The sequence below is a fragment of the Sus scrofa genome, chromosome 1 (genome assembly GCF_000003025.6).
Source record: "Sus scrofa isolate TJ Tabasco breed Duroc chromosome 1, Sscrofa11.1, whole genome shotgun sequence".
Lineage (NCBI taxonomy): Eukaryota > Metazoa > Chordata > Mammalia > Artiodactyla > Suidae > Sus > Sus scrofa.
The window spans coordinates 30,526,392-30,546,542 of NC_010443.5; the positions used below are offsets into that span (position 1 = coordinate 30,526,392).

Here is a 20,151-nt window from a genome sequence, read left to right on the forward strand (position 1 = left end):
TATGTGGGAAACATTGTGACTTTTTATTTTTCTCAGAACTGAACTAAAATAAAGTTGCAGATTAGTTAATAAGAATATTCAGGTTACCCTAGGGTAAACCGACACCCCTTCTGCTAAGGAATTATACTGGAGGATATTTGAGGGTTGTTTATTTTTCTGTTTTGGGTTTTAGCAGATGACACACTAACATACTTTAGCAGATACCCAAAATTAACCCCTTTTGTTAGAAGACTGGTTTTTGGCAATCTGGATAACCCTTACAGAGATAGATGGAGGCGCCAATGGTCAGAGGACAGCATTGGTGAGTGATTCGCAGGCCACCCATGTCCTGTGTCACTGAAGAAGGCAGTGGATGTTTCTCTAGTGGGCATAGTGTCAGCCTTCTCTTGGACAAAGGGATCAGTTGCTAAATATGTAAATCCAAGTGAAAACCACTGCTTCAGTGAAAAATGCATTAAAGTCATAAAACCGATTAGCAGCAGCAAAACTAACATGCTCACCTAAGAAAGCCTTAAAAATGCAAAGTAAGTTGAAAGTATTTCTGAAAGATGAGTTCATTAAAATTTAAACTTGCCTAGAGTCATCACACAGTCCTCATTAGTTGGCTCAATATGAGCATGCAGATCAACCAGCATTCAATCTTAAAACAACAGGACAAAAACTGTAAAATGGATAACATCATTCTAAAGGATGAGGCCTGAAAAGCAAAGCACAATTCTACAGGGAAGTGGAATATTTAGAAGGTCTGGACATACGTTCTTGACACCTGGGAAACATTCTAGAATACCAGTGTCTCCAAATGTAGTCATTTGCCATCCACCTTCATGATTTTGGCTATTTTAGCCAAGCACTTGTTCACTGTTACTTAATATGCTTCTTTAAATAGGTGCTTTAAATTTTTTTCCTGCTTCAATCCTTTTCTGGTCTTGCCTTAAAATAAACAACATTATCCAGGAAATTATAAGTTTAATATGAAATTTCATGTATTTTCCTAAAATCCTTGGCAACACACATATAACTAACACTATCAAAATAAAATGTTTGTTTGGTGCCACCTAAAAGGAACTCCTGGATGACTGGTGGGAGCAACTACCTAACGCAACGTTTAAGGACAAGGGATCTGGGTTCAGGCTGCAGAGCTGAGATCCTGGCTCCGCTCTACTGTATGATTCTGTCTTCTCATCCATAAAATGAGAATAATAAAAGTGCCTAACTGATGGCACAGTTGAGAAGAGTAAAACTGTCGAATCCACATAAACACCTTCAAGTGTTTTGCAAAAAGTTAAATCGTAGGTAAATGTCAGCTATGATATGATGATGATGATGACTGACAATGAAAATAATGATTAATTACACGGACAGAAAGGTCACCAATACACAAAAACTGAACTGACAAGTTTTATTTTAAAATATACTTTAAGATCTGAATATACTTAAGAACATATACTTTGGATATGAGATTTCAAGATGGCTAGTCTATATTGCTTTAAAGCAAGGTCACGTTGAACACATTCAAATGTGTTCAGAGCAATCAGATTTTGCCTAAAAATTTCAATCTAAAAAAAAAAAAATACCTATGAAAAGATATTTAAAACCCCTAACAGGATAATATGGTTCTTTCTCTCATGACCCAGATCTACATAAAAGTTTACCTACTGTACACACATAAAAGTTTTTTAAACATATGAGTTGTTCTATTAAAACATTTCACATGGGGGACAAAAATTAGAATTCCGGACATTTTAACATGGTGTTACTCTTCATCAGCCATGCACCGAAATCTCAGGGTGAGAAAAGGGCCAGACCACTGCTGAAAGTATCGAATATCAAACTATACTATTATGTCAGTGCCCTAAGATCAATTAGCACCTTTCAATGACAGAAAAGGTTACAGTGAGACGCAGAGGTACACTTTCTGAAACTGTTTTAAACCACCATATAAATGTGGTTTTGATAACTCCAAATGGTTTCTATTTTTAATTCATCTGTTTCATCTTTTCTTCAGGAAGAGGGAGAAGGAGTTAGGGGACTCAGGGTAGTGGTATTTATTTTCAGTACCACTGGACTAGTAGAAACATGGATGGGACACGCTAAGAATCACAAACTTCAAGAGGAAAATGGCGAATCACCAAGGCCTATCCTCATGTGCAGAGCTACAAGCAATATTAGGTGACAGGAATGTTTACAAAGTCTTCAAACCTCTTAAAAGTAATCAGAGTTGCTTACACTGCTTCAGAATATGGGATTCTTGTTTATTTTCTTCCACTCAAGTTCAAACTAAGTGAAGCCAAGTTCAGCTCCACGTATAATTTTCAGCTCCACGTATAATTTAATGACTATTCTCTTCGGTGTCCCTCACGGTAAAACACATCGAACTGCAAAACGCAGTCTCACACATACTGCAATTAAATACACCACTGCATCCCACACACTGCTAAGCAAGGGCCCGAAAGAGCATGCCACTTCTTAGACCATAGGGAAAAATTCATGAGAGGGGCAGGTACTCTGCAAAGTCATCCTATTCCTCCCCGGTGTTGATTGCACTCACCCAGTAACTGTTGTAATAAAATCCCCCAGTGGTAATTTCTGAATACAATTAGTTTAAGAGATTCTACAGGGAGACACGCAGGAGAGTTTAGAATATGTAAGAATAATATCCACTTGAAAAAGAAACTGTCATGATTATATTCTCACTGAAAACAAAAATAAGGTGTTTCATAGATGGTCTGTTCAGCTCTTCAATGAGAGGATTCGGTACATCTACTTTTGATAACACACTCTTCTGTTTGTTTCTTAGATGAGTGATCTGAAATATTTACAACCAGACAGTACCTAATTTTAGGTTTTAAGTGCTTTAACAGCTCGGTGAAATATGACCAGCAGCTGCAATACAGAACTATGGTGAATAAACTTCTTATAAAGGGGGGCCTGTTTTTACTGAATGTTCAGTGTTCCTGCATTTACCCAACAGAAAAAGAAAAGATAATGAAAAATATAATAAATACTTGCATTCTTAAATTACTTAACATTTCACTAAGTCTTGAAAAGGATTATCACCCCTCTTCTTGAATTCTGTATAAAAAAAAAGTGAGCTTCCACAGGGTGAAATAAGTGTAATTTTTATTATTTGAGAGTTAGAATGTGAACTTTCCAACATTCTGGCTTCTTATAACAATAGTGATGTTTTATCTACTTTTCTAAAACTTCAGGATAACTTAATTTTGCTGCACAAAGTTTTTAAAAATGAAAAACCAAGCCACATAAATCTATTTTTAGACATGGCATCAGTCATTTAGAGCTTGCAACAGAGATTGAAAACATGAAACTGGACACTCTATTTCCCGTGGCTATGTAAAATTTATTTACACCTCAAATCCATAATATAAATAAAAAAGAAAGTCTAAGAAATGGAGGTCTTATTTTTCTTTTGTTTAACTCAGAGGTTTCTTAAAAGGAAAAATAAATTACAGCAAAATGACAAACTACTAAGCTGCCAGTCTCCTCCCCCAAAGAGAAACTTTTATGCAAAGACAACTGGCTTCTATAAATCCTCCAGAATGCAGCATCTGTATTTCTTAATAAGAATAATGATTGTTTTAATAAAAATTTCTTTTTATACAAATCTTAGGGTTCAAACAATTTTTAACTTGAACATATTACTTAAAATAAATATTCTCTAAATATGTACATGTGTAAAATTTTTCACTCTGTAAAGGAAAAAGGAAGTGTCTAACATCTAGTAAAATACTTATTCATAATAAATGAATAATCAAGTATATCCTTTTATTTCAATTATAACTGTGAAGCAACCTCTATTATGGTGGCTTTAAAAGGGTAAAGCATACTACTCTCAGGTAACTGGCAAAGGAAAACTGGCTTTTGAAAAATCTATTGATTTTAGACATTTACTTATTATGAAAGACAAGGAGATAGCCCTAATAATCAGAAGGAAAAAAAACAGCTTTCAAATAATCTAATTATATTACTTCCAAAGCTGCAACTGTCAGAGGTTTTAACTGTCTTGTACAGTCACTTCTAAAAAAATGGTTTAACTCTGACTGGCTTACAACCTTTAATGAGGTGGAACAAACTATTTTTATGGTTTATAATAACAGCAAAAATGAATATAGTTCTATCTGCATTTGGTACTGTTGCCATAAAAATCAGATTCTGGCAGTCTAGCTCCACACAAAATAGTTTGCCTCTTCTTATCACTGCTATCTACTTCTCAGGATAGTGTTATAACACACCCTACTATGGATCAAATATTTTGTTTTAGGAATCTCTCCCCGCTCTCTTTCGTGGTTTTTTGGTTCTTAGCTAGCGACTGACCACAAATATTTAAAAAGAAAAAAAAAAAAATAAAAGGGACCGTTTCTGCTTAAAACCTAATTCTATCCGGGAAAGGTTATCAAGCAGAATCCTAGTCCTGAAGAGGTTTTTAAAATAAAACCCAAAACAACCCAACTGGCAAAAAACCATCCTCAGTTTTCAGTACTGTCACCTACGCGTAAATCAAATTCCAAGAGCTATAGAAGCTGAGCCCCGCGGTCCTTAAACGCTCCTATGACTCCCACCTAAGTCCCTCAGGAGCGCGCACTGAAACTGACAGACGCCCGAGAGTGCAAAAAGTGGCCGCGGATAAGAAGAGAAACAAAATGCATATTGGAGAAGATATGTTTCGCTCCATCAATTACGTTGATCCCAGGGTGCCAAGCCAAAAGGGGTAAGGGAGAAAGAAAACTGTTAAGTATGAGCTCTTAATGTGAAACCTAACCTGTTGGTTCTCTTAGGTATCAGATTTTGGAAGTGTCTGGAATGACAGCCAGGGAAGCAAATTAATGGCCAACGGCCCACTGGGTTTGAACACGAGACTCCTGTTACCTCCTCACAGATCAAGTACACAACACACACGCACACGGAGGTGCTCCACGTGGAACTGCTCTGAAACCAAAACACACGCCCCGTCGCTATTCTGCACCTTGGCAGAAAGGGCTGAGGGACCAGCACCTTCCTCCACCGCCCTGGAAGTAGGATTCATGAATGACTCTTTGGCCGCTGGGCAGTACAGGGGACAGAAGCCCGCGGCAAGGAGAGAAAAGATCGTCTCCAAACGACACCCTCCTACATACACTCACCCAAAGCACAAACCCTATTAGTTTTCAAAGGAAGGGGAAAGAGAGGTGGTGGTGAACGGGGGACGCAGCCACCCCAGATAGAGAAGGTATGACAAAAATTACACTGCGCTCCCTGGTTTCGCCACCGCTCTGCCGCGGCACTTGGTCCCCAAATTCCCTAACAGCTCCAAGCTGCTCTGAATAATGTTTGCAAAACAATGAAACATCTCGAAAGTGCTACTAAACGAAAGTTCTGGCTGCTGTGCTGCGAAAAAGAAAATAAGCACACAAACGATCTACTTCCAAATCTCTCTAAACGACACTAAAGCCGCGAACTGTTTCAAGTCCCACAACCACCCCAGACGCAGCAGGCATTGGAAAGAGAAAATCTGCCTCCCCCCGGCCCGGTCCCTCCGTTTAGAGAAGTTATAATCCCTCCGCGGCATCCGCGTCCCGGGCCAATGAACGCGAGTCCTCTGAAAAAGGGGCCTCTCATTTCACGGACCTTGGCAAACTGCGGGAGACATTCGGTCCACGCCACATAAAAACTATTAAAGTGGGACAGCCGCAGTTGAACAGCCCGGCTGGTGCCTCGAGATTAGAACACAAGCAGGAAACGTACACACGCACCCAACACCGTGAAAACCCCAGGCGCCTGGGGCCCTCCATGGGATCCGGGTCAGCATACTTGCGTCTGGCTTATCTAGGGGGTCGTCGCAAAATAATGCCACAAGAAGGATGCAAGGGAGACCCAGGGGCTCCCGCCTCGCAGAGGCGGGAACCGAGTGCAGGTATAGAGTGGTGCACCCTGTTCCGCGGGGGCTCCGCGAGGGGCAGAAAGACGAGGCCAGGGGCGTCAGGGCATCCTCCTGGGCAGAACGCACCCTTTGCACTCCGAGCCGCCCAGGCCCTGGGGCAGGCGGCTCTCCGCCACCAAGCGACCACCGGTTCGCTGGCGCCCACACACCTTCCCGCTGTGCACGCGCTTTCCCGGGAGAATCTGCAAGATACCTCAAACCTGGGCCCCGGGACAGAGGTAGGAAGAGGCACTCACCTCTTGCCTCCTGGATCGCCTCCGGATCCCGAAGTTCAGATGTCTGCCCCAGCAGCGGATCCCTGCCTCGGTATTTAGATATTTATTCTCGTTCCTTCCAGGGTCGAAGTTTCCCCTTAGCGCTGTGGCTCTGGTGAAAAGAGGACATCCCCTTCGGCCACCCCGCCCCCCCACAACAAATAGCGTACACCAGTGGGGGAGAGACGGGGCGGGGGGAGAAGCCGGCTGCGAGGGGGAGGAGGAAAGGAGAGGAGCCAAAACTCCTGATCGACGACAGGAGAAAAAAAGAAGAAGAAAAGAAAAAGAGAGCGCGCGCCCAGCCACCGCGGTTGCCAGGGCCCAGCTTTTCCCCAAGCTCTTTCCCGCTCCGAAAGAGGAGCGACAACTTCACGAGGCCAGGCTAGAAGTTTTGCGCGGAAGCGGGGAGCGGCGGAGCGTGCGCCGCGCGGCGGGCAGCCTCGCACTTGCGCGCGGGGTGGGGGCGGGGGACGCCGCTGCCGGAGCCCGCGGCCACTGGAGGCCCCGGGGCCCCCACCCCACCCCCCGAGACAGGCAGTGGGGGGCGGCGGTGCGCGGGGAAGCGACTCCCGTTTATTCGACCTCGGACGACTGCCTGTTGTCATCGTTTGCGGTCCCGCGTGGGGACCGCTCGGGACCCTGAGCGTCCCCGGTGGCGCCGCGGTAATCTCCGCGCCCTCCGCGCCGCCCCCACCCCGCCCCCACTGGCCTGGCGCCGGCCGCTGCCACCTCCGGGCGGAGGGGAGGGACTCGCGGCCGCACTCCCCTCCCCAGACCAGGGAACCGCTGTCTGTCCCCACCTGCTTCTGCCCGGCAGCCCCCAAGTTGTCTCTAACTCCGTTGCTATCCGATCGCCGGGTGTCCACCGCTGCTGGACTCCTTTCCACTTACCCCAGGGGAGGAGACTGAAGGAACTTCTACTTGCAACAACGTAAAGTAAAAAGCACCCCGCGCCAGACTAGGGAGCTTTCTCTGAAGGGAGGAAATACCCTTTTCGGTTAAGCTGCATGTGAGGCACCAGTATGCAGCCTGGGGAGAAGCTGTGCTGGGAAGGGCCTGGGCCCCTTCCAGCACCGGGCGCAGGTATAGGCATCCCTCCCAGACGCCCAAAGGTCAGGCTGCGACGAGCGACTTCCAAGGCAGCGTCAGAGCTTCCCCAGGCACATTGCTGAAGTGACATTTCATGCGTAAGCCTTCTGCGCATGCATTATGCACCCACGTAGGATTTCATATTCTATATGCTCACATGTGGCTATTACAACCAGAGACCTCAGCGAAGTAGACAATAAACAGTACATAAAGTTTGCATCCGTTTAATCCCTCTTCGTAAAACCTATTGTCTAACACAAGAACATCGTCTTTAGTTGTCACACTGATTATAAATATTTTAATTCATTGAGAACGTATTGAGTGCCAGTCATTACACTCGTCACTTATGGTACCTGTGAGTTCATGTACCATACTCTATGATGATTATTTAATCCTGTATAAAAGATAAACTGAGGCCAGAAGAAACCTAAGAAATATTCCCAGAAATAAACCCAGTGATCTCGAAACACAAAGCCTATCATTCAACAAGCAACCCACCTCACACTGCCTTAAATGTAACCTGAGCGATTACAAGTTAACTGGTAGAAATTACTCCCAAAGAAAATTTAGTTTTAATATATTATCAACTGGATATTCTGCACAAAATTCAGAAAAAAATTTTCACCCTCTACTTCATCTTAGTCTTATGCAAATGCCATGAACACTAAGTTCAAAAGCAAAAACAAATGTTGAATATTTGTGGTTTCCACTTATTTTTTAATTAGTGGGGGCATTAGCTACAGTTTTTAACAGGCAATGGAAAAGGTGAGGTTGTAAATTTAAACTGATAAACGTGCTTATTGCTGCTCTCATCACTCACTGGGCGTTCTTTCCTGCAGATTTATTTTGGAGGGCTTAGGCATTGCCAGGCTTAATGTTTCCTTTTCTGGTCTCAAGGTAAAAAGGTTTCTGGCTGCGGGTATGACGCAAAGAGGATTTGGAGCATGATCTAGATCCCATTCTGGCCTGAAGAAGATGCCAGTTAATATATATACTTAAGAGAGAAATACCAACGGGCAGATTTAATTAACTTGGCAGATCTTACTTTCTCCATTTTACAGGTGAGAAAAATAAGGGCTCAGAAATTTTAGCAATTTACTAGTAAACGGCAGACCAGGCAGACCTAAGATTCACACCCCAAAGACCACTCTTTGCCACTGTGATGCTACTATTATTTGAGGTAGCAGTAAGAAAAATAGTAATTATTTTTAGTACAGTTCATATCTTACAGACAAAATGTGCAATTTAAATGTTTTGTGAATCATTCATTGTCTAGGAATGCTCAGTGGCTACAATAATTATGTAAAATTAAGTACAATGCTGAATATAATATTTCCCTCATAAGGCCACAGATTTTTCAATTTCATTTTGGTATGAAACATTTTGTTTTAGTTTGCCCTCTAAATACAGGTGAGATGATGCATAATTTGGACCAAATAAAAATTTATACTTTAGTACAGCAAAGTGTTCACACAAGTATAATCTTTGTGTATGTTTCTTTACTCCCTTCTAAAATCATATTTTCAGCAATACTGATCTTGCTTTCAAGTTCCTTTGCTCCTACATAATTTTTATACATCTACATAAGAATATATGCACAGAAGTTATCCAAGAAAACATCAGAATTGCATCACAATATTAGTTATTCAACTTCTTACCACTGCTTTCAGATCCATCTACATAGTCTTAAATAAACATTTGGATTCCACTAGGAGTGAGGTAAACTGTCACATTTTCAGTCTACTTTGAAATAAGTCAAGCATAAAAAATGTAAGAATTTTAAGGTTGTATAGGCAAAAATATATTGCTTATTTAAACAAGGCATTATTTCAGCTTTTCTACTGAATACCACTTTTGTAATTGTTGCCACGTCATCGGTCGTATTATTGACTTAATATTTTTCTTTAAGCTACTTTCATTAAATAAGTTTATCTGATAAAGGAAACTTTTATCATCAGCATAAATGGCAAACCAATATAACTTGCCGTAAGTAGAAATGGCCTTGCAAATGAATCTTTTTTATGGAAATAAAAATTATGTATCCTGTCCCACGTAAAACTGTCTCACACACCAGTCTGAAAAACACTGGTTTAGAGAATTACATTTCTCATGTCCCTTGGGCTCTCCAAAACTTACTTTCAGCTATTCCTTTTCCATTACTGTAGAGAAATGTTGAGTTCAAACCTCTTTTTTATGAAATTTAAAATTATATTATTAGTCAATGATTGATTTCTTTGCCTAAAATATACTTGAAGTATCTGAAACTGAAATGTCTTTTTAAAATTAATTGGTATTATTTTTCTTACTACCTTATTTGTGGTAAAAGTCAAACCATTCCTAAGCCCACAATTAGAAAACAAATTACTCTCAGGAGAGACAATAGCAGTTAGTCATTACTCTTCACCCCCACCCCCCAGCCCCAACAAACACTGAGTTTTAGGACCTAGTCACCGAAAAAGAAACTTTCCAACTGTTAACACCATGAAGTGGCAGCATCTATTGGCTCAGTCTGGTACTGCAGCAGTGCTCTACCAATGAGAACTAGAGGAAAAAGCAGATCAATAGAGAGAAGTTCAAAGAGCCTAAAAGGACAGGTAAGGAGGAAAATTCTGAAGTCCAAAAGTTGCTAGAAAATTCTAGCAGTGATTCAGAAACACTAGCAGGTCCTCCAGGATATGAATTAGGCCATCAGAATATCTATAAATGTTCAACTTCATCTGAGAAAGGACATTTGTTGTGGGGGAAGAAAAAAATGTGACTTTGTAATGAAAATCAGTGGAAATAAAAGATTCTCTTGCTAACAATTCCTTTAACCATGCCTTCTGGGGCAGGATGCTCCTGCAGTTACCATCTACTATTTGTTTATTTTTAAACTGTGCATGGCACTATTTTGGCATTGGTTTTATGCTAAGTCAAACAAGCAAAGCCCTCTATGAGCTCATCATCTAAAACTTAATTTTTATTTTAATTGATTTTAAAGGAACCTTAAAGGAACCATTCCATCACTTTAGTAAGAACAAACTTGAGGCTAAAAAATGGAATAAGACACTGTTACCAAACCAAGTTCGTGTGCTGTTGCACAGTGAAGCCAAACAAACCGAAACCTTGGAGACTGGAGTAGAGAAAGGTTTATTGTGGGGCCAAGAAAGGAGAAGGCTCGTGTTCAAAAATTTCCAGTTTCTTGAAGGGGTTTTGGGGGGGATTTTTATAGGCAAATTTGGGGGTGAGGGCTACTGGGTGTGTGACCAGTCTTCTGATTGGTCAGTGATGAGGTAACAGGTGCTCAGCCTGAAATTCCCATCTTCCACTGGGGGAGGTGGGGCGGGGGGAGGCGCTTAGTTTCTGTAGAAGAACTGAAAGGTATTGTTATGTATACTCCTTCAGGAAGAACCAAGACCTTGTTTTCATCACCGCACTCTTATTTCTTGATTGTTCCTCCTTTGTTTCTGCTTTCCCTTACTTCCCCAATTAGTAACTAATTGTTGGAGTCTGCCCTTTGGAACTTAGGAAAAGTCTTAAGAGGCTGAAGGAAGACTCTTTCCTACAAACTGGAAACAGAGGACACTGAAAGGGTTTATATCCCGCAGTGCCGTACAGGGTCCTATTTGGTTTCAACACTGCATTCACCAAAAAGAAGACAAAAGTTTCGAAATTTATAGAAATGATCTGAAAATAGACCTCTTAAGTTACTCCCTCTTGGTACCTTTACAGTCCAGCTGGAAGTATCCACAATTCTTAAAAAATAAAGTCATTCAGTTGTTTCCTAGTAAATTCTAAGCCAAATGCTCTAAGCCTTGAGAGAGTGAACTTTCAATATGAACTAGGTTTAACCAGTTTTTCTCTACTATTCTGCCAATGACAGAACACATGAAGATAAAACATGATTGCCCAGGAATCTAAAGTACCATGCTGCTGGTTTTCTAAAATCTATAAATAAACACACTTTCTGAGGAGTTTTGAGCAAACAGATCAAGCTGAAAAAGGTTTTCTACTGGTTTGTAAAAGTGAGGAAATCAGATCTGCAGGGGACCTGTTGGGTCATTCTCTTCTGCCGGGTTCTCTGCTAAACTTCCTCATTCTTGGCTGAGTCGCTAAAGAAAGGAAATGCACACTCTCTGGGAGACAGTTTCATCATATTTACTTTTCAATTCTCTCTTGAAATTTTTTCCTCAAGTCAAATCCTTTTAGTCCCATATTGTGCAATTCTACTCTATCTTTCATGTTTACACCCAGCCTTCAGATGTTTATAAACAGATATCATGCCCACTTTTAGTCATCTGCTAGCCACGTTAAACAAACGTAAGGCCTTTTAATCTTGTTTCAGTTCAGTCTCTCCAAGCCCTTAATCATTCTTATTGCTCGTCTCTGAACTATTTCCAATTTCCTAGATGTTCATTTTCATTAGAGGTATCCTAGGTGTGGTCTCATTAGCATAGTGGAATGAATCCTACTTTTTTTTTTTCCTCATGTGGCATTATGTTTTGGCTTCCCTGCAAATTCCCACCAACTCATGCTACTTTCATATTCTAACAAACTTAGAAGTGTAATTTTTTTCTCTATTTTTACCTCACATGGCATTTCTTTTAGCGTACGTAAAATAACAATCCTGATTTCTCCTCCAGTACTTGAAAAGCACAGTTTTCAATGATAATAGTAGTCGAAATAGGAACAAAATCACTTAGTTGTCCTTTCGATTCCACTGGCTTGTAAGTACATTTCAAAATAGGAAATGTCAAATTAATCTCTTTTCTTATACAACTTTATCATAATGCCTTATAATAGGTAACTATGAAAAATGCCCACTGATTATAATTTGAAAGTTCTCAAATACAGAAGTCAATGATTGGTGGAAGGGCAAATAAGTTTTATGGATGATAAATAAATTGATTTGACAATTTTAAAGTAATGCAAGTAAAGGCATGGTTAATTCCAGTATCCATTTATTTTAGAAAATCTAAAAGTTAGGCAGATTGGTAAATTGCGGAAATCCATTTAAACTGAAGATTTTTGAGTGAAACTATTACATTACTGAAAACTATATGAGAGCTTTGCAGGGTCTATTCCTTCCATTATATTTTAGAGCACTTTAGAAACTATTTATTTAATATTTTCTAGTTTTAGGCATATACTCTCAGCACTGCCCCCCAACACCCATTAAAATGACTTTTCTGTTCATCTAATTTCTTTATTCTTCCACCAACCCTCTCAGAAATAGTGGCCAGGACTCGGTACATCTACTCATCAACCTAGTAAATCCTAGAAATCTGACTTCTGCCCACATCCCTTTACTGAGACTGCTCTCTTTAAGATCATCAATGGTCTTCTAATGGTCATTTCCTAGTCTTCATCATCCTGGATTTCCAGGAAGTATTTTGTGACAGTGACAGCAGCCTTCTCCTAAGCTCCATGATTTGACTTGCATTATCCTCTTGCTGCTTACTGCTCTAGTTCCTACAGAGTTTCCTCTTTTCTCTTCATTACACTCAAAAAATAGACCTAGACATGGGTTTTCTTCTCTTTCTTGGCTATACATCTCCTTTTACAATTTCGTTCATTCTATAATCCCTTCTTTCACCTCTACACGGGCGATTTAAGGAAACTTATCTCCTATTCAGAAATTTGGACAGTCTCAGCTGCAGGTCCTGTTGGCATCTCAAGTGGAACACACCCTAAGCTAAAGGCATCAACCCATCCTCTCCCACCAGCTCCTCTTTTTGAATCAATTTTGTCAGTGGCACCACCTTCATTGACCTTCAACACTTGAATTCATTCTTAGCCTCCCTTTCTTACCTTTCACAGGCCACAAGTCAAGAGGACAACTTTATTTTGCTTTGGCAGTGTCTCCTCCTCTATTCTTCCAGTTTTCTATCATGGCTGCCTCCCCAGGCCCATTTCCACATTCACCGCTTCTGTCACCATCAGCACCTCCCGCCCCCCAGGCTCTTCTCTGCCAATCCATTAGACCAAGATGAGTTTTTCTTTCTCTAAAGTATAGGGTTAAAAACCTCCAAGAGGAACCAAATGTCTATGTATTTTATTTTTTTAAATAATATTCTTTTTTTTTTTTTAATTTTGGGGGAGTTTCCCTTGTAGCTCAGCATGTTTAGAACCCGACTAGTATCCATGAGGATGTGAGTTTGATCCCTGGCTTTGCTCAGTGGGTTAAGGATCTGGAATTGCTGTGAGCTGTGGTATAGGTTGCAGTCACAGCTCTGCTCTGGTGTTGCTATGACTGTGGTGTAGGCCGGCAACTGCAGCCCCAGTTCCGCCCCTAGCCTGGGAACGTCCCTATGCTAAAGGTGGCTAAAAAGAAAAAAATTCTGTTTTTATTTTTAATTTTTTTTTTGTTTGGCCACACCCACAGCCTGCAGCAAGTTCTCAGGCCAGGGATCGAAACTGCACCACAGCTGTAACCAAAGCCACAGCAGTGATAATACCAGCTCCTTAAACTGCTGAGCCTTGCATCTAGCATTTGATAAATGGTTACTAAAAACTTAAATTAGATGCTTAAATGAAGGATGAACAAACACTCCATTTGACAACCTGATTGCAATAGAGCAGAGAATACTCACTGTGATGGGGGCCCTCCTTCTGTGTGTTTAATTCATGTGTTTTCACCCAACCTTTATAGGATCCCCTTCGGGCAATTTGATGTACCCTCTAAGCCCAAACTGATTCCCTCTTTTGCATCCTATGTTTTAATATTCCACATTAGCATAGATAAAGTATTCTGCATGTGTCCTATAGTACAAGATCTGTGATAAACCATCCTGGCTTCATGATAGAACTTCCAAAGCAGTGTACAGGTTCAGAAAACAGAGAGATTGGGGCACGTGGCTCAGGAGGTGAGAACAACCCACTGAGACAGGAAGCTTTACATCCATAGATGAGGGAAGTCAGGGATAGAAAAGGCACAAGAGGAAGGATTTAGGATGATTGCCTTTCTCAGTGCCTCACATAGTGCTGGGGACATAATATGCTGTAATTATTATTGTGCTGAACTAAATGAACTCATCCAGCCGCAGTGCCCCTCTAAATTGCCTTCTCATTACCCTTCAAGAAACTTAGAAGAATTGACGCTTTGTCCCCATGGGAGCCAGTAAAGAGGGTGTTTTAATTTTGAATGAGGAAAAAAAACAAAAACAAAAACAATAAACACTTAAATTTTTCCCAAAATGGCCCTATGTTTTTAAAAAAAAAAAAAAAAAATTTCCTAAGTGCCAGGAAAAAAGCCACCCAGGAAATCGGTCCAGAGAAATTCAAAAGTCTGGCGGCATTGCTTAGTTTTCATCCTAGGATATCAAATGGCTAAAACTCTCTTCTTTCACTTCCAAGTCCTTTTCTCAGTCTTCTTCTTCACAGACTGTTCTTTGGTGAATGGCCCAACTGACAAGCTCCTTTTGGAACTTCCTCCTCTAGAGCTTGGCTTCTGTGGATCTGCTCTGGCCATAGGTCCCTTCTCCTCTCTGATCACTTGTACTTTATCCTTCCCTTGGACCCCCTCTGGCCACTAAAATGAGGATGTTCTCCAGCATCTTCTCTTAGTATGCTCACTCAATGTAAGGAGGGACAGAGATGAACCATGCATGGTCCCTGTCCTCCAGAATTTCAGTCTAGAGCAGAAAATAGGGCATTTAAAAATAGTTATTACACGAGAGAGAAAATGTCAAGCTCCTTAAGAGAAACATTGACAACCAGGCTATTTTAGTTCAGAGCAGAGAGTTTGCTTCCAGCTAAGGGAACCAAGAAGGCAGCATTTGTACCTGGCCTTAGATGGGGAAGACTATTTATGCCTGACAAAGTGTGTAATTCAATACAACAAAAACAGAAGCCATTGTCTCTCCCTTTCAACCTCCCCCCCAAACAAGATACTCCTCTCCCTGTACCCCTTCTCTATAGTAATGGCGCCAGTGTTCTCCCAGCCACCTGGAGGTAGCAATGAGTCCTTTTCCTCCTTAGCCCTGTTCATCCAATTACTTGCTTAGTCCTATAGTTTCCACTTCTCCCATAAGCTTGGCTTTCTCCCCTCTGTATTTTTTTTATAACACTAACTTAATCTGGCTTCATTTACAATCACACAGAATATTCATATAGCCATATCATTGGTTTTGCCATTTCTAAGGCCATTTCCCACTTCTCCTATCAGATTATTCACTGTACAACGTAGTTCTGCTCCCATCACTCCTTTAATTTTGGGAAGGAAAACAAACAAAAACAATTTTTGCTGGCATTCCAGAGCCTCCAATCCCTGGTCTCATCCTCTCTTTGCAACATTGTTTGCTTCACTCTCAGCCACTCAGCCATGGGTAATTTGGCTTTTTCTTGGGAACATCTTCCATAGTGTATGTATTTTAGATGTGGATGATAATTTACTCAGCATGATTACTGAAAACATGTTGTGGACAGACTACATATTATTCAGCTTTGAATCCTCTATAGTGCTTAATGAAGAATCTTACACATAGTGGGCACTCTACACAAATTTGCTGAATAAATCAATAATAACATATATATATATACACACACAATACTCTTTGGCCTCCATATATTGCCTAGGCCTCATTGAAGTATATCTTTGCATTAATTGGTCAGCTATAATTAAAAAAAAAAAGAGGTAAGAAATCTTTTTTTTTTTTTTCTTTTTGCCATTTCTTGGGCCGCTCCTGTGGCATAGGGGAGGTTCCCAGGCTAGGGGTCCAATCAGAGCTGTAGCTGCCAGCCTACGCCAGAGCCACAGCAACACATGATCCGAGCCACGTCTGCGACCCACACCACAGCTCACGGCAACACCGGATAGTTACCCCACTGAGCAAGGGCAGGGATCAAACCTGCAACCTCATGGTTCCTAGTCGGATTCGTTAACCACTGCGCCATGAAGGGAACTCCCTTTTTTTTTTTTTTTTTTTTGTCAGAAATCTTAATAGTGAGGATAAGCCAGTGGAAAGAGTTATTACATCTACTTTGGAGGCTGTCGTTGAAACTTAGTACATGGCAGTACACACTGTCCTTATTATGAAGACAAGGGAGTGTTAGTATCTTCAGAATTATAGGCTGCTTATATTTTGATGACCCTGAGAATTGTGTAACTAATCAAGTTTATCCTGTTGACTAACTGCTAAAAAGTTTAGAAACACATTTAGGATTCATCCTTGGCAAAGTATAGGCTGCAGCTGTTTGTCTTTAGTATTAGCCTTGACCCTCCATGATTTAAGCCCCATCCTACCTTTCTTCTTTCTCATGTGTGTTTAATTTGTTTTCTAATCATATTTTATCCACATAGGCTACCTATAAATAAATAGCTTTTAAAAGTGTTCACACTATTTTGAATGACTGTGTCGAACAAAAAAATAAGGCAAAGGTCATCAAAGTATATCCGGATTAGAATTTTAGGAATCTTGCCTTTTTTAAATATATCACTCATCCTTATGAAGTAACGATGAAACAGTTGAAGGACAGAATTCCACTATTTCTCTGACCTGCTTACTCCACCCTTGTCAGCAACTCACCTAAAAACTTCAGATAAAAAATTTATTTTCCTAAACAAAATGGTCCTACTGTATAACATAGGGAACACTATTCAATATTCTGTAATAAACCCTAATAAAAAATATGAAAAAGAATATATATATGTATAACTGAATCACTTTGCTATACATATGAAACTAACACAACATTGTAATCAACTATACTTCAATAAAAATCAATTTTTAAAAAAAAATTTACTCTTTTTTCAGTAACAGTAAGATAACTGTCATAGAATAACTGATTTTATAATCCTATAAGTAGGTTTGGTTGTAATCTAGCCCAGACTTTTCATTCTGTAGCTGCAAAACACTAGTTGTAGAGTGTTTAAGTTATTTGCTCATTTATTATTGGGAAAAGGGAAGTAGAATACAGGTCTCTAAACCTTTCTTACACTGAAGTTACTGAGCATATAATGTGTGTGTGTTGTGCCTGTGGATAACAAATTTTAACAGGAACTCTAAATATATTTTTATAAAAATATGCAACTTAACAAGAAACAACATAAATGCCAAGACTCAAACTTATCATGCTTCCTTTTATTCTAACTTTTTTAGATTGATTCTTTATAGCATGTTATATATGCTGGCTAAAATCAAAAACATATTAAACAATTCTTTAGTATAGGTTTTTTTGTTGTATAGAATTCAGAAGATTATTACAAAGACAGAATGAAGGAGATCCATTTACCATGGTTATCAAATTTCAGGAATCAAGAGCATGTGACCTACCCTCTTTACTAATACTCCCTGTAGAAGCTGGATGTCAATTCAGTGGCAAGTTATAACTGGCAATAAGAATAAACCACAAGTGTCATGTGTGAGTATAATATTGTCTTTAATTTTAAAATTGTACTAATTATTCTTAAAGTAAGTCTTGACTTTACAGTTTTACTTTTAGTATCAAAACAAAATTCAAAGATATTTCTGTTCAATAATAGGAGTACTCTATCAATATTAATATTACATTACTTATCTTAAAACAATGCTAATATATTTTGAACACATCACTCTGATGCTTAGCTCGAAAACACCCTCAAACTAAAAATGAAGCGTAACACACATGCAATACACAGGGGCTACCACATAGGCTGAGGACACAATCATTGCCAACAACTGAAAGTATTTCATTTGTGTTCTCAGTATTATTTATTTTAAATAAATACGTTTAAAATATAGTTCTTGGGTGTTCTGTCATAAAACTTCATAGCCTATGACATATAATTTTTAAAACAATTACTTTTATGCTGTCATTTAAATCCTTGCTGAGAAAAATATCAAATTTTAAGCTAATTTGGAGGAGTCTACATAGTTTATGTCAATCCTCAGATGAATATGCAAAATTAGAAGTAGTTTTCTGTTTCCAAATAGCAATCATCACAGCTCATCAAGGCTTACACTCATTTCACAAATTAAACCCACAAAGGCATTGTTTATGCATTTAGTTCAATATGCAAACAATGCCTCATTGAGGGTTGTATTTCAAAACAAATAAAAACTTGCTTTAGTTCCTTTTTCATTTCACTGTAACTTTGAAGTGTGTGCTTATATGAAACAGTTAGCTCCTCATGACTATCAGTGCTGTATACCACGAGTAACTAGCTAGATTAACTCCTAGTTTAACTTTACTGCTTGTTATGGAGTCCGCAAATTGCACCTTGGCGCCGTTCTTGATCAAACATAAAAGGCAATGCTTTTCCTCTTCATTTTTTCACTCTGTATTTCATTTAGCTCCTTCAAATCATTAAATGACAAATCTGTCATTTGAATACCATTAACATTTCTGTTAAAGTAGTGGTAATGAATAATTTTGCACATTAAAACCAATGGAAGGATTATTCAACTCAATACTTATGGAATTTTGTATTTTCAAAGATTGTTCACCAGGTAGAAAATGAGTATCTATAACTTTCTTCTTGTTTTTAAAATTTATATGTAATCTGAGACTTGAGACGGTCTAACAAACGAAAGTTGACCCCCAAATTCCAGTTTTTGTTAATAACATATTATTATATATGAGTTAATATATGCTTTAAAAAACTCTTTCTCACAAAGATTCTTCCTCTGTTTTAATATTCCTACATGCTTCTCCCTAACTTCATGACTTGATGGACCTCTACTAAAAGGCTTCTAGAATTTTCTTGTGAGGAAACTGAAGAGTTCCAATTGTCTTATAAATTGAAGGAATGGATACACACGAAACTTGACTGCAATTACCTTTTGTTTGGACTTTGCCAAATCCTGTCATATTTTTTATGGAATATAGTCACCAAAACCATAATCCCATTCCAGGTGTAGATGAATTATACTTCTGAGCAAAGATAGAACAACCGCTTCTCTTATATTTCTAGTATATTTCTAAACAATGTCAAAAATGTAACAAAATACTTTGTGATAGTCTCACCAGAGCTTAGAACAATTTCTTTAGAAAATATCTAATCATAATAGTTATCCTTCAGGTGTTGTAACCTATAGTTTAGGAGTCAACAGTCCAAGATACAGTTTGTGGTACTTTTTGCTAAGCCCATTGTATTGCAATCACCATCCTGAAATTCACCTTCAAAAAGCTATTCATGCAGCCATTCTTCTGAATATTTATTTGACATTTTACCAACTGAAAGGGCTTAATGTCATCTAAAAAATTAGATACTTGACTGAACATTTCTCCTTCTAGATCATCTTCAAAAATATTGTCTAGTCTCTATTTAGTATCCTGATTGATACTAAATCTCAAAATTGCCATTTTAATCCTACCCTGTTTTCCAGCTGAAAGTCAGTTATTATCTATGACAAAATAAGACCTGTTATTTAAAATATTAGTTTTACCACTATCTTACACCATACACAAAGATGGACTTAAAATGGATTAAAAACTTGAGTACAAGACCTGAAACCATAAAATTCGTAAAAGAAAATATAGACGATAACTTCATTGATATTGGTTTTAACAATGTTTCTGTCACTCTGATGCCAAAGGCAAGGGAAATAAAAGCAAAAGTAAACAAATGTAACTATATCAAACTGAAAAGCTTTTGTACAGTGAAGGAAAACTTCATCATTTGAACCATGACTTGTAAGACAAAAAGGCAACCTACAGAATGGGAGAAGATATTTGCAAATCATATATCTGATTAACATGCAAAATGTATAAAGAACTTAGACAACAAGAAAAAGAAAAACAACTCAATTAAAAAATGGACTGAAGGGAGTTCCCGTCGTGGCGCAGTGGTTGGCGAATCCGACTAGGAACCATGAGGTTTCGGGTTCATCCCTGGCCTTGCTCAGTGGGTTAAGGATCTGGCATTGCCGTGAGTTGTGGTGTAGGTTGCAGATGCGGCTGGGATCCCGCGTT

The 20,151-nt window shown here is 39.4% G+C and overlaps 1 protein-coding gene across 14 annotated transcripts in view; it reads right to left on the reverse strand.

Annotated features, from left to right (window-relative positions):
- Positions 1–20,151, reverse strand: part of EYA4 (EYA transcriptional coactivator and phosphatase 4) — a 314,810-nt gene that overhangs the window by 265,608 nt on the left and 29,051 nt on the right. Inside the window, exons 1-2 of one of the 14 annotated variants that reach the window (XM_021087706.1) lie at positions 7,081–7,299; positions 6,172–6,301 (exon numbers count right to left, since the gene is read on the reverse strand). The exons of 3 other annotated variants lie outside the window; for them this stretch is intronic. The gene's annotated coding sequence lies outside the window, so the exon portion shown is untranslated. Of the gene's footprint in view, positions 1–6,171; positions 6,887–6,989; positions 7,300–20,151 lie in introns of those variants that run through there. 10 more of the 14 variants (XM_013988212.2, XM_021087710.1, XM_021087716.1 and 7 more) reach the window with 10 other exon arrangements.